Here is an 11,151-nt window from a genome sequence, read left to right on the forward strand (position 1 = left end):
TAGCCTCTCTGGTGCTGCAGATGAATGGGCCCATTTGGTTTTTCATCTTAAACTGTGTCTTCTTCCTAGCAGCTAGCAAGTTGACCTCATCTGCACTTATGATTTGCCTAAAGTATTCAAGGGAAAATATCCTCATGGGGAGGTATTTATGTAATTTGTAGGGGGCTAGCTCACAGCCATAGATCTTGATTCCAGTGTGATTTTGGTAGAGGTACCAGTCTCCCACCTTGCTATTCTTGGCCAATTGTGGTACTCTTTTAATTTCTGGGTTGATTCTAGGTTGAATCTTAGAAGTCAACATGTTCATGACTAGGTATACAAAAGAGTCTATGAAGTCTTTGTATGAGGTGGAAAACTTGTGGACCAAGGGTGTCCAGAATATGACTGATCTTTCCTTTCCCTTGATGTCCAATTTCTGGATCTTCAAAGGGAATTTATCTGTTTGGTAATAGAGGAACATATGAAACAACACTGAAGAGTATTTGAAAACTCTTTCAGTGGGAAATCTAGTGAGTTGTTCATGCATTCTTCATGTAATGAACTGGGCATAATCATACAAAATGGCAGGAAGCTTGCCTGAGTGAAAATGGACGAGAAGGCCATGATGACCTCATCCACAAACTCGTCTGATGTGCATCCTCAGATGCATGAAATCATGGTGATTATTCTCCTGCTAGTCTCTGAAAAAATAGTGGCAACATAGGGTGGAATGTCTTTAGGAGTATGGCACTCCTCAATGATGAAATTCTAAAATATTTGTTTGATCTTGTCTGGGCCCAGTGTGATGTATAGGTCCAACAGGTGTCCAATGGACAAAGGAGTCAGATTAGGACTAGGCTAGATTTGCAGCATTGGGTTGATGGATTCAGCCGTATTGGTGAATAATATCTCATGGTTTGGTGCCTCAATAGCCCTATGGCTTGGAATGTAACAGGCATGAAAAAAATGTACTATGTCTGGGAATGGATGGACTTCTGGGAATGTATACTTGGGAAGATTGGATTCCCAAAGGTTTATATCATTAGCATGGTTAAGGAACTTATCCTTGGCCCAACAATGGATTCTCAGAAGGTGGTGTGGGGTGGTTATATCTTTGATTTGGAAGTCTCTGTCTGTCAGGGCCAGGTGGTCAATGTCTAAATGAAGGGTTGTCACTGGTCTGACATCTAGAGAGGTCTGGGCAGCCATTTCTGTAATAAACTGTGGAAATTTGGGTTATATGGATATGGGAGTGAGGTTTTAACAATTCAGTAACCAGGGTAGGGTATCAGTAGTTTGCAAGTAGGGGTTTTGGTATTTTAGGAATGGAAAACTCTCAATTTAAAGGGAAATTAATTAAATTCATTCAATTATTTCACGAATTCAGTGTAGTTTTTAAATGAGAGGGAAATTCTTGGTTTTCTGCTTAAATACCTGGAATTTTACGGTCGAGGTTGCAAACTGGTTTAAAATTGAGGTCTGCAGAGGCTTCTGCGGCTTTGAGGTGTGTAGTGATGGCGTTTTGGAAGGTTCTGGCAGTTGGTAGCTGGTCGCAAGAGCTCTGAGGGCGTTGGTGTGCTTCGAAGGCTTCAGCAGTGCAAATAGGTGAAAAAGGATAAAAATGGGGTCTGAGGCGTTTTAATCACGAACGGTTGAAATTGGTGGGTAAATATTATGAATAGTGGACAATTTTCGCATTGGGCAGGGAGGCGGTTTTGTAGGCCATTGCACCGCTTTTGGCAGGTGGGTGGTATTTCCCTGAGGGAGCGCAATCTATGCTGGAGGCTAACACGTAGCAAAATGGGCCCGAGCAAAACCGCCCATATCGCGTGCTCTCTGGCCGGTAAAGGTTGGGCATTGAGCGGGCACGATATGGGTGAGGGCCGTTAGATCTGGGGGTGGATGATCCAATGGCCGTTGCGTGGCAAAGTTGCACAGTTAGGTGATGGGGTGGAGGTCAGTGGGACCCATGGGATTAATTATGGTTAAGCGTATTTAACCGATGATTAACTATTGGTTTATGAAAAGGCGACAGAGTTAGTGAGGTGGGAGGGTTTTAAAGTTAGGATAAAGGGATTTTATGAGTTCTTTTTGGGGTTTTTTGGGGGTTTTGGGTAATTTATCAAGGGGAAAAATGTTTTTTCAAAGGGAGGAAAAGGGTTTCACACTTAAGGGAATGAATTTTGAAAGTAAGTGACTAGAGAATGTGTGAAACCAAGGGGTAGGAGTGAAAATGAAGGGAAAAGGGGTTTTGATAAGCCATGAAGGGGAAAAAGGGAAATTAGTAAGTATATAGTGGGGGGTGAAATGCAATGAAGGGGAAGTTAAGAAAATCAACTTATGAACATGCTTTTCACTTTGATAACTACTCTTGCACATTGAAATACATAGTTAAGCATGATAGTAGTGCTTATGCTTCAAATGACTTGTATTTCTGCAACCTTTATTCTACCTACCCTTTTCTCTTCACTTTGGTGGGTGCACTTAAGCTAGGAAACCCTTGTCTTTCCTTTTTCTTTTATGTAACAAACTATCTATTTCTAACCTTATATCTTCCAAGGGCTTAGATTAAATTGATGAGCTCCTTTTATTTCTCTACCTATTTACTAATTTGCCAAGATTAAACTGTTTGGTCAGATTTTTATTCTCTAACTATAAACATGAAATTCAAAGCATGAAGTAGTCAAGATTAAAGAGTTTGACTATCATGGGTTGTGGCATGTATGACAAGTTGCACACAACCATTATTTAAGACAGTAAAGTAAAGAGTAGTGGCACTTGGACTTGCACACTTTCATGATCTGTATTTTGTTTGGGGTTCATATTTTTTCATTTTTTGATCTTTTATTATTTTTCTTGTCCTTTGATATTTCTTTTAGGACATACCCTCTTTACATTTTTTAATTTTAATATGGAAAAAATTTGCAGAAAGAAAAGGTATGTACAATATTACAAGACTTAACCTCAGCCAATTCAAAATTATGAATCCTGTCACTATAGGACTCTAACAATCAGTATGCACAAATGTTTGATAGCTTGTAATATAATTCTTGAATTTGTTTAATGAATGCACAACAGCCAGGCGTTCCTTTTTGGTCACTGTATAATTTAGTTCATCCTTTGATAATTTTTTACTAATAAAATAGATAACATAAGGCAGTTTTTCATCTATCTGACCTAGGGCTGCTCCTATGGCTTTGTGTGAGGCATCAGCATGAATATGAAAGGGGAGGGCCCAATTTGGGCCTCGGAGAATCGGCGTAGTGGTTAACTTATCCTTTAGGATGTCTAAGGTCTCTTGACAACATTTTAACCATATGAACTCAGAGTCTTTGGCCAACAAACCAAATAAAGGAGAGGCGAACTTGTTGAAGTCCTTTATGAACCTTCGGTAGTATCCAGCTAACCCTAGGAAACTTTTGACATCTCTCTCTACTTTTGAGGAGGTGGGACCCTTTGGATGATAGCTATTTTGTTTGGATCCACCTACAGTCCTTGCTGAGATATTGAATGACCTAGCACGGTCCCTGCAGTCATTAAGAATTCACATTTTTCAAGACTGAGAGATAGGTTCATTTCAATGCATTTGTGTAGTACTTTGCCTAGGTTACACAGGGCTTCTTGAAAATCACAACCATAAGGTGTAAAATCACCCATATAAATCTCCATTGCATCATGGACTAATTCGGTGAAAATACTCAAGACTGCTCTCTGGAAATTGGCAGGAGCATTGCATAGGCCAAAAGGAAGGACCCTATAGGCAAAAGTACCCCAAGGACAAGTGAATGTGGTCTTATCCTAGTCTTATGGGCAGATCTGGATTTGGTTGTACCCACTGAATCCATCTAAGAAAGAGAAAAACTTTTTCCCTGCCTGGCCATCTAGCACTTGGTCAATGAAGGGTAGAGGAAAATGATCCTTCTTGGTGGCTTTTTTCAACTCCCTGTAATCGACACAAATTCTCCACTTACCATTTTTCTTGGGAACTAACACCAAAGGAGAGACCCACTCACTCTAGGAGATAGGGTAAATGAATCTTGCATCTAGCAGATTTTGCAGTTATTCCTTGACTATATCTTTAAGAACTGGATTCATCCTCCTTTGTGGTTGTCAGACTGCCTTGCAACCTTGTTTTATGTATATGTGGTGAGTACACATTGAGTGGTGTACTCCCTTCATTTCTTTGTAACTCCAAACGAAGGCTTCTAGATTTTCCTTTAACATGTTGCATAACTTCTCTTCTTAGAGATCAGAAAGAGATGGATTTATTTTCAAGGTTCTCTCTAGGCTGAATTCTATGGTTTTGACACGGAGTGGGTTGGAATCAACCAAGAATAAGTCAATTGGATGATTATTTTGGGTTTCCTTTACTGCTTCTTCTAAGGGTAATGAACCAGGAGTTGGACTTTGGAGTAGGTGTTCAATCAAGTCATCCTCATTCTCCTATCCTCCTCCCATGGTTGCTTCTAAAGCATAAAGTTGGGCGGAATAAACTTCATCTTGTTCTTCCTCCTCCAACCATAAAGGTAAGTCATGCTCTAGAGAAGGTTGAGCAGGAGGGTATAAGACTAACTGCTTGGACATATGCCCATTCTTGATGGCTATATTCCCAGCTCTGCAGCTAATGTAAGCATCGGCAATGGCCAACCATGTCCTCCCAAGGATGAGAGGGTAACCAGTAAGAATAGCCTTAGGCTAGAGAACTAGGAAATATATAGGGTACTCCCAAGAGTCAATGGAGACCATCACATCCTCCACAATTCCCTCAGGGATTACTATGGAATAGTCTACAAGTTGTAGAACTATTGTGGCTTCCTCAATGAACCTTGGAGGTTGAGCTTGAGCATGGTGTCCTTGGTCATCAAATTAATGGCAGCCCCAAGATCAATCAGAGTGTGTGGGACAATGGTTCCATTGATGTGCACATCTACTACAAGGCTTCCAAGGTCCAAGTATTTTGGACAGATTACCTACCCCAGCATTAAGTTGAACAACTACCCAATGACATTAATGGTAGGAGCATCCATTTTTCGCCTCCCTGGATGCTTGAAGAACTTCTCCTTAATCAAATTATTTTAAATAGGAACATCTTTTATTGCTTGTAGAAGTGGGATCTTTACACATAGATTTTTCAATTCTCCCAAAAGTTTAGTCTCTTATGGGGTAGGCTAGAGTGGTTGGGCTAATCTCTCAGGAAAGGGTGGATTTAATTTAAGGTTACTTTCCTCTATTTCTTCCTCAACCTCCCTAGGTGGAGGTGTAGGTTGTTTATCTGGGATAACTCTCCCAGATCCTAGGTTAATCTCCTGGATTTCCACAACATAAGCTGGATATGGTGTCTCTACATTGTATACTTGTTGAGCCTGCCTATTGTTTGGGTTTGGATTTGGCTGGGCAGGCATCTGAGGTTTCTTGGGTGGAGCAGAGTGTAGGATCTGTGGTTGGGTAGGTGGTGGAGGCAATAGAGCTTGAGCATTGTTGTATTGGGGCCTCCACCCTTGAAGTGGTGCATTCCACTGAGGTTGTGGCGGGGCATAAGGTTAAATGACTGGCTAGCTGGCTGGGAGTGATACTGAGATGTATAGTACCAAGGAGAGGGTGTAGACTAGGAAGGATGAGCAGGGGGTCCCCAAGAAGGTATGGTTGTGGTTTGGTTGGGGTTGTAATATGGATGGGATGACCCTTGCATGCCCTGCTGGTATGGTCTAGGCCCATGAGGCCTCCTTTCGTTAATGTAGCAAAGTTGTTCAATGACCCCTTCAGCTCCTTGATATACAGCTTTGAGTCCGAACAAAGAAGGGCACTTGTCTATGGATTGGTTTTCTTCACATACCAAGCAAATTTCAATGTAGTTCAATGGACATTCATTCCTAGGATGCCTCCTGGTGCATCTAGGACAAAAAATGGCCAGGGCTCTCTCTGCTTCCTCCTGATTCCTCTTAATGTTCATGGTGTTCATTTGCAAGGCAAGGGTTTGCAACATCTTGCTTTTGAAATCTTCCAACATGTTTCCAATTTCACCCTTGATGGATGAGATGGAAGACGATGTACTGACCATAGGTTGACTACCCCTATCCTTTTTCCTGGCTACCCTAGAATGGTTTCTAAAGACAACCTTGATATCCTCATAGGGTAATTGGTAGATATCTCCTCCTAATAACAAATGTAAGGTATCCAGAAGATCTTCTCTTACTCCCCTAAGCAGGACCAACTTTAGTGAATCAGGGTCAAGTGTGCACTTGACCCTTTTGTAACTAAGCTAGAATATTTCTTTGTAATCCTCTAAGGATTCATCATTACCTATGGTCATCCTAAAAATTTCTTCTTTAGTATCCTTTGACCCACAGTAGTCTCGATATTTGTTGTTAAAGGCCTGCTACATCTAAGCCCAAGTTGTGATTCTATCTCCAAGTAAACCCATGAACCAGCGCAATGTTGCATCCTTGAGGGAAGATGGAAATAGTTTTAACTTTTGCTCATCATCTGTATAGTCATAGGTTCGGCATATAACAACAAACTCAAACAGGAAAGTGTCGGGGTCCTATGTGGTCAGTCCATGGAAATGAGGTAGGGTAGAGGGGCTTATATTTTTCATCTTAGTGTCCCCATTGGTTTCCCTGATGGGGAAGGAACCCTCAACTCTCTCTCTCTATTCCCTCTGTCATTTCTATTTTTAGCCATTGGTTCAGTAGGAATGGGTTCCTCTTCTTCTTCTTCCCCTATAGGTTCTTCAAATATTTCAGGTTTCTCACCTAAGGGTTCCTCTAGTTCACAGCCACTGAAGAAGAGAGAAGGTTGGTTCTTGGATGCAGTGGGCGTATTTGGCAAAAATTTCCCTAAGTTGTCCCTATTCCTACGAGGCATGAAAGGAAATATTTTTGTTTTGGTTTTGTATTTTTTTTAAACTTGGAAAGTACTTGCAGAATTGAAATTGTTGATTGAATGAAAATTACTGACAAAATGGAAAAGCTACTTGCTGAATTGAAATCTTATTTGCCAAATGGAAAGGAAAGCAGACAATGCAAAATGAAAGAAATGAAAAAATTAGATTACTTTTGCAGGTATAAACTAATGGCAGAATATTGAAGACAAGAAATAGAAGAAAACAAAATAGTAATCAAATTCTACTCAAACACCTCCCCACTAATGGTGCCAAAAAGTGATGAGCACCAGTATTGCAACAAGGACGCTGCAACTCCTAGGCTACTAGCTTTACTTATCAACCTGGGGTTCGTACAAACTTGGAGGTAACAGTGTTGTATGCACAATTAAAAGTGATGGTCCTTCCTGTTGTCACTATTCAGCTAGTGAGAGACCACTGGGGTTCTAAGCTAGACTTCCAAGGAGTCAGAAGAAGCTTGATTGTTTCATGGAAGAGAGGTAAATCTACTCTAAGAGAGTTACTCTACTGCATTAATGGAGAAGGTCAACATGTAATGTTAAATCACACCATTCCCTAATTAACCATTTAAGAAGCTATGATAGGCAGAAATGTTGAATCAACATAAGACAAATGCTACTATATAAGTTGCAGAAGTAAGAAGCATCAGACAATACTAATGTGCAAGTAAAGAGACTAAACTAAATCTGTTTTTGCTTTTTTGGTATTTTTATGCAAAATCAAGTATGCAAACTAATTGTTCTTGTGGATGTGGCGGGTGGATTAAGGGTGTTTCAGGATGGCTAGAAGGTTTATGAAGTGGTTGGATGGTATGGAGGCTCCCTAGGAGGCTTTTGGTGACTTCCTAGAGGTTTTCCATCAATTCGGCCTCAAAACAAGTTGTTTTCGGAAAACCTATAGGATGTACTAGAAACCTATAGGATGATCCTATAGGAATTACGAGAAACCTACATGATATAGACAACAGATAAATGTGAGGTGTTGGAGGTGATGGGAGGCTTAAGAAAGGTGTGTGATGGGTGGAATGGAGTGGTAGAAGGTCTAGGATCACTCAGGAGTCAATATCCAAGATAATATATGGCTAGATTCGCTCAATGTGTTTGGGAGAATTTGAATGAAAAATAATGAAAAACTAGTGAAGGTGATGTTGTAAACAAGGGATGGCTAAGGTGGATGAAGTGGAAGGTGGCTACTGGCTATGAAGTCTTAGTCTCCTCCTAAATCACCTGTTCTACATAAGATATGTGTGTCTTCCAAAAAGCTATGCAACAAGATACATTTTCATATACTAGAAAAGCAGAATTAATGAATCAACTGCCTATACTATGCATGAAGAAAGTGTTGAAAGGAATGAAAGAATGAGTGAGATCTACTCTAGAAATAGAGATGAGAAATATGACAATGAAATCTATCTTGCAATTTTAACCAAATACTAAATTGAATACAATAAACTCCAAAGCTCATAAAAGAACTAGAAATTTGTGTTTTAGGGGTTGCTTAAGGGTCCCTTCCTCATGTCATGGTCCTAGAGGGAGGAAGTGAGGCCAAGACACTTGCTAATAACCTTGTGGTGATCCTTTTTCTCCTCGCTAACTTTCTGCTTGAAATAAGGCACAAATGGAAGCAAACTATCACACAACCAATCTAATCTACACTACTTGTAATGGAAATGCATCTAAAAGCAAATTAACAATGCATCTATGAATCTACACTAAACATACATGTACAATAAAAAGGAGCCTTGGCTTCTAGGTTTGGGCCCTAACCCAAGAACTTTAGCCCTCTGAGTTAACTTGGTGTTGACTCAAAACAAAACTCATTCTTATTACCAAAACAACAAATTACTTCAATAGAATTGTCACAAGTTTTGCAGCTCGAAAATAGATTAGATTTCTACAATCAAAAATCTGAATCCTACTGAGATCCTAGGCCTCTCTACTTATACATCTGAAGTCCCCAACGACTTCCTTAAAATTAGGGAGGTTCAACTCCCAAACTTGAGATAAACTGGTGCTTTGTCTCTCACTTGCTTGGTTGCCTTCTTGTCCTCATGATTTGGTTGTTTGCACTCTGAGATGATGTGATGAATGGACGACTAGTAAATGAGGAGGATTTACCTCCTACAATCCCTCTCCCTTGTCCCATTCAAGTTTTTACCTTAGTCTTTGCCAAACTTCCTTGATTTTCTCCTTTAATCCTGCATTCAATCCATATTAGACCACAAAGCATAATATCCAACTCTAATTCACCTCATAAACAAAATATAATAAAAAACATGTAATAAGTTATGAGAAAAGTTGGTTTGACTAAGCTACGAGGTGAATTAAGGCCCATATAATTACCCAATGATGAGGCTCATCGTGGATCTAACCACCCCCTCCATAATCCATCCTTTGATGACACATGGTAAATCAATGATGATGGATCTACATGCAATCCTCAACATGGTGGTGGCTCAATATTATCTTCTATAATGACTATTCGTGGCAATAGAGAAACATTCATGAGTCTAGTATGGGTCATATGGAAGATTTTTCAACCTTGCTATAAGATATTTTCTAACTCCCAGAAAGTGATATCACACCATAACATAATTATCGAACCCCAACACTCATTGCACTCCATAGAGAGGGTATTTATGTGATCTAGATTTATATTGAGAATTTGGGAGGTCTGTGATGCATGATATGTTTGGTATTTTGGATCCACCTTTTGTAGTTTTATTTCTTTCAGTTCTTATCTTCTTTGTGTTATTCTGGTACTGGTATCTAGTTTTTATGACATGGATCTTATTAATCCAACGATCCTTTGCATTACTTGAGTCATGTGGGTCTTTTCCCTTTGGTATATTCTAAGTTAATATGTTGCAAGGGAGGTCAAGGGACATGGGACAATGTGGTAGTAGATTTCCTTATGACTCACATCTCTAGGAGGTTGCCTAGGAATCTACCAATGGTAATACTCAAATATTCGTGAGTATATTTTGACAATAGAGATGAAAATAAATTTGGACAAAAGTGCAATGCATGACTAGGATGTTGATGAGGAAATTGGTAACTAGTACCTAATATGAGAAATCACAAATATTTTGACACAAAATATTGGAAGGCTTTGTATGAAAAGTTTCGTACAGATATCATCGTACTCAACACTAATATTTTCACAACAGTCATGAAATTTGACTACATGTTCCTCGATTGTGCACTCCCATACGTTACCAAAAGGTAAATTTGTGTCATATTTATTGGGAATATTATGTAATGGTGTGGGTAAGAACAAAGGTCGATAATATACATTAAACCAAACATTCATGTTTGAGGGAGGATGATGACCTAATGCCTATTGAAGTGGGGGCCCTGATGATGAAGAATAAGTAGATGAGGAACTAGATTGATTTCTTGTCAATGTTAGTTGCCAACCCCATAGGAGGTCTCAACGACTAAAATATTTGATGTGAATCAGGGTTAAGAGAAAGAGGATCAATGAATGTTTGTCTAAATGTATCAATTCTCTTTTTTTGTTTGCGAAAACTATTACAACCTCTAGATACTCTAGAGCTAGATGAGATAAATCATATTATGATCAGGTAATTTGTTCTTTGGGATCCAATTTTAGGAGTTGCCAAAACAAATATCTAGTAATAAATCATGAGTAAACCAAATTTCATAAAGGGAATATTTGTCTCAATAAGTTAGTTCTATTGCAAATTTTCATCTTCAGAGTGTTTGGATGTTAAATAAAATTCACATTCTCATTCCATCATGTTGTTGAGGGACGTGTGGGTTTGGTTGTTCTATCTCATCTTCACAAGCCGAGACTTCCCAATCACTCTGCAACTCTTCGAGAGTATGGGAAACCTTCAAAGATAATTCATACAACTGGTTCAAAAGAATTAGTTGATTGTCTAACCGAAATAAAATATGTGGTTGAATAAGGTTACCATTTTTCATGAGTAAAGCACAAAAATAACATTCCCCATCAATGACGCCAAAAGAATGTTGGTTCCTAAATTGTTCTAGGGACTAAGTAAAAACTTAAAAATACATTCACTAAGGACATTTGTCCTCCTGCTTTAGGCTAGTGGGATGGACTGTGTTAGCCTTAACATGTATTCCACACACACATATATCAATATGTTTAACCATGGATATTCACATCCACATTTCCTTAGATATTATTGACTTGTAAATAGGCTTTGTTACAATACCATGGGCCAGTGCCATGGCTCATCAATATAACATGCTTAAAAACTTTCTCTCATTTCAAAATCA

The sequence above is a fragment of the Pinus tabuliformis genome, chromosome 2_2 (assembly GCF_031772625.1).
Source record: "Pinus tabuliformis cultivar Carrire ecotype Pingquan chromosome 2_2, CPIR1, whole genome shotgun sequence".
Taxonomy (NCBI): Eukaryota; Viridiplantae; Streptophyta; class Pinopsida; order Pinales; family Pinaceae; genus Pinus; species Pinus tabuliformis.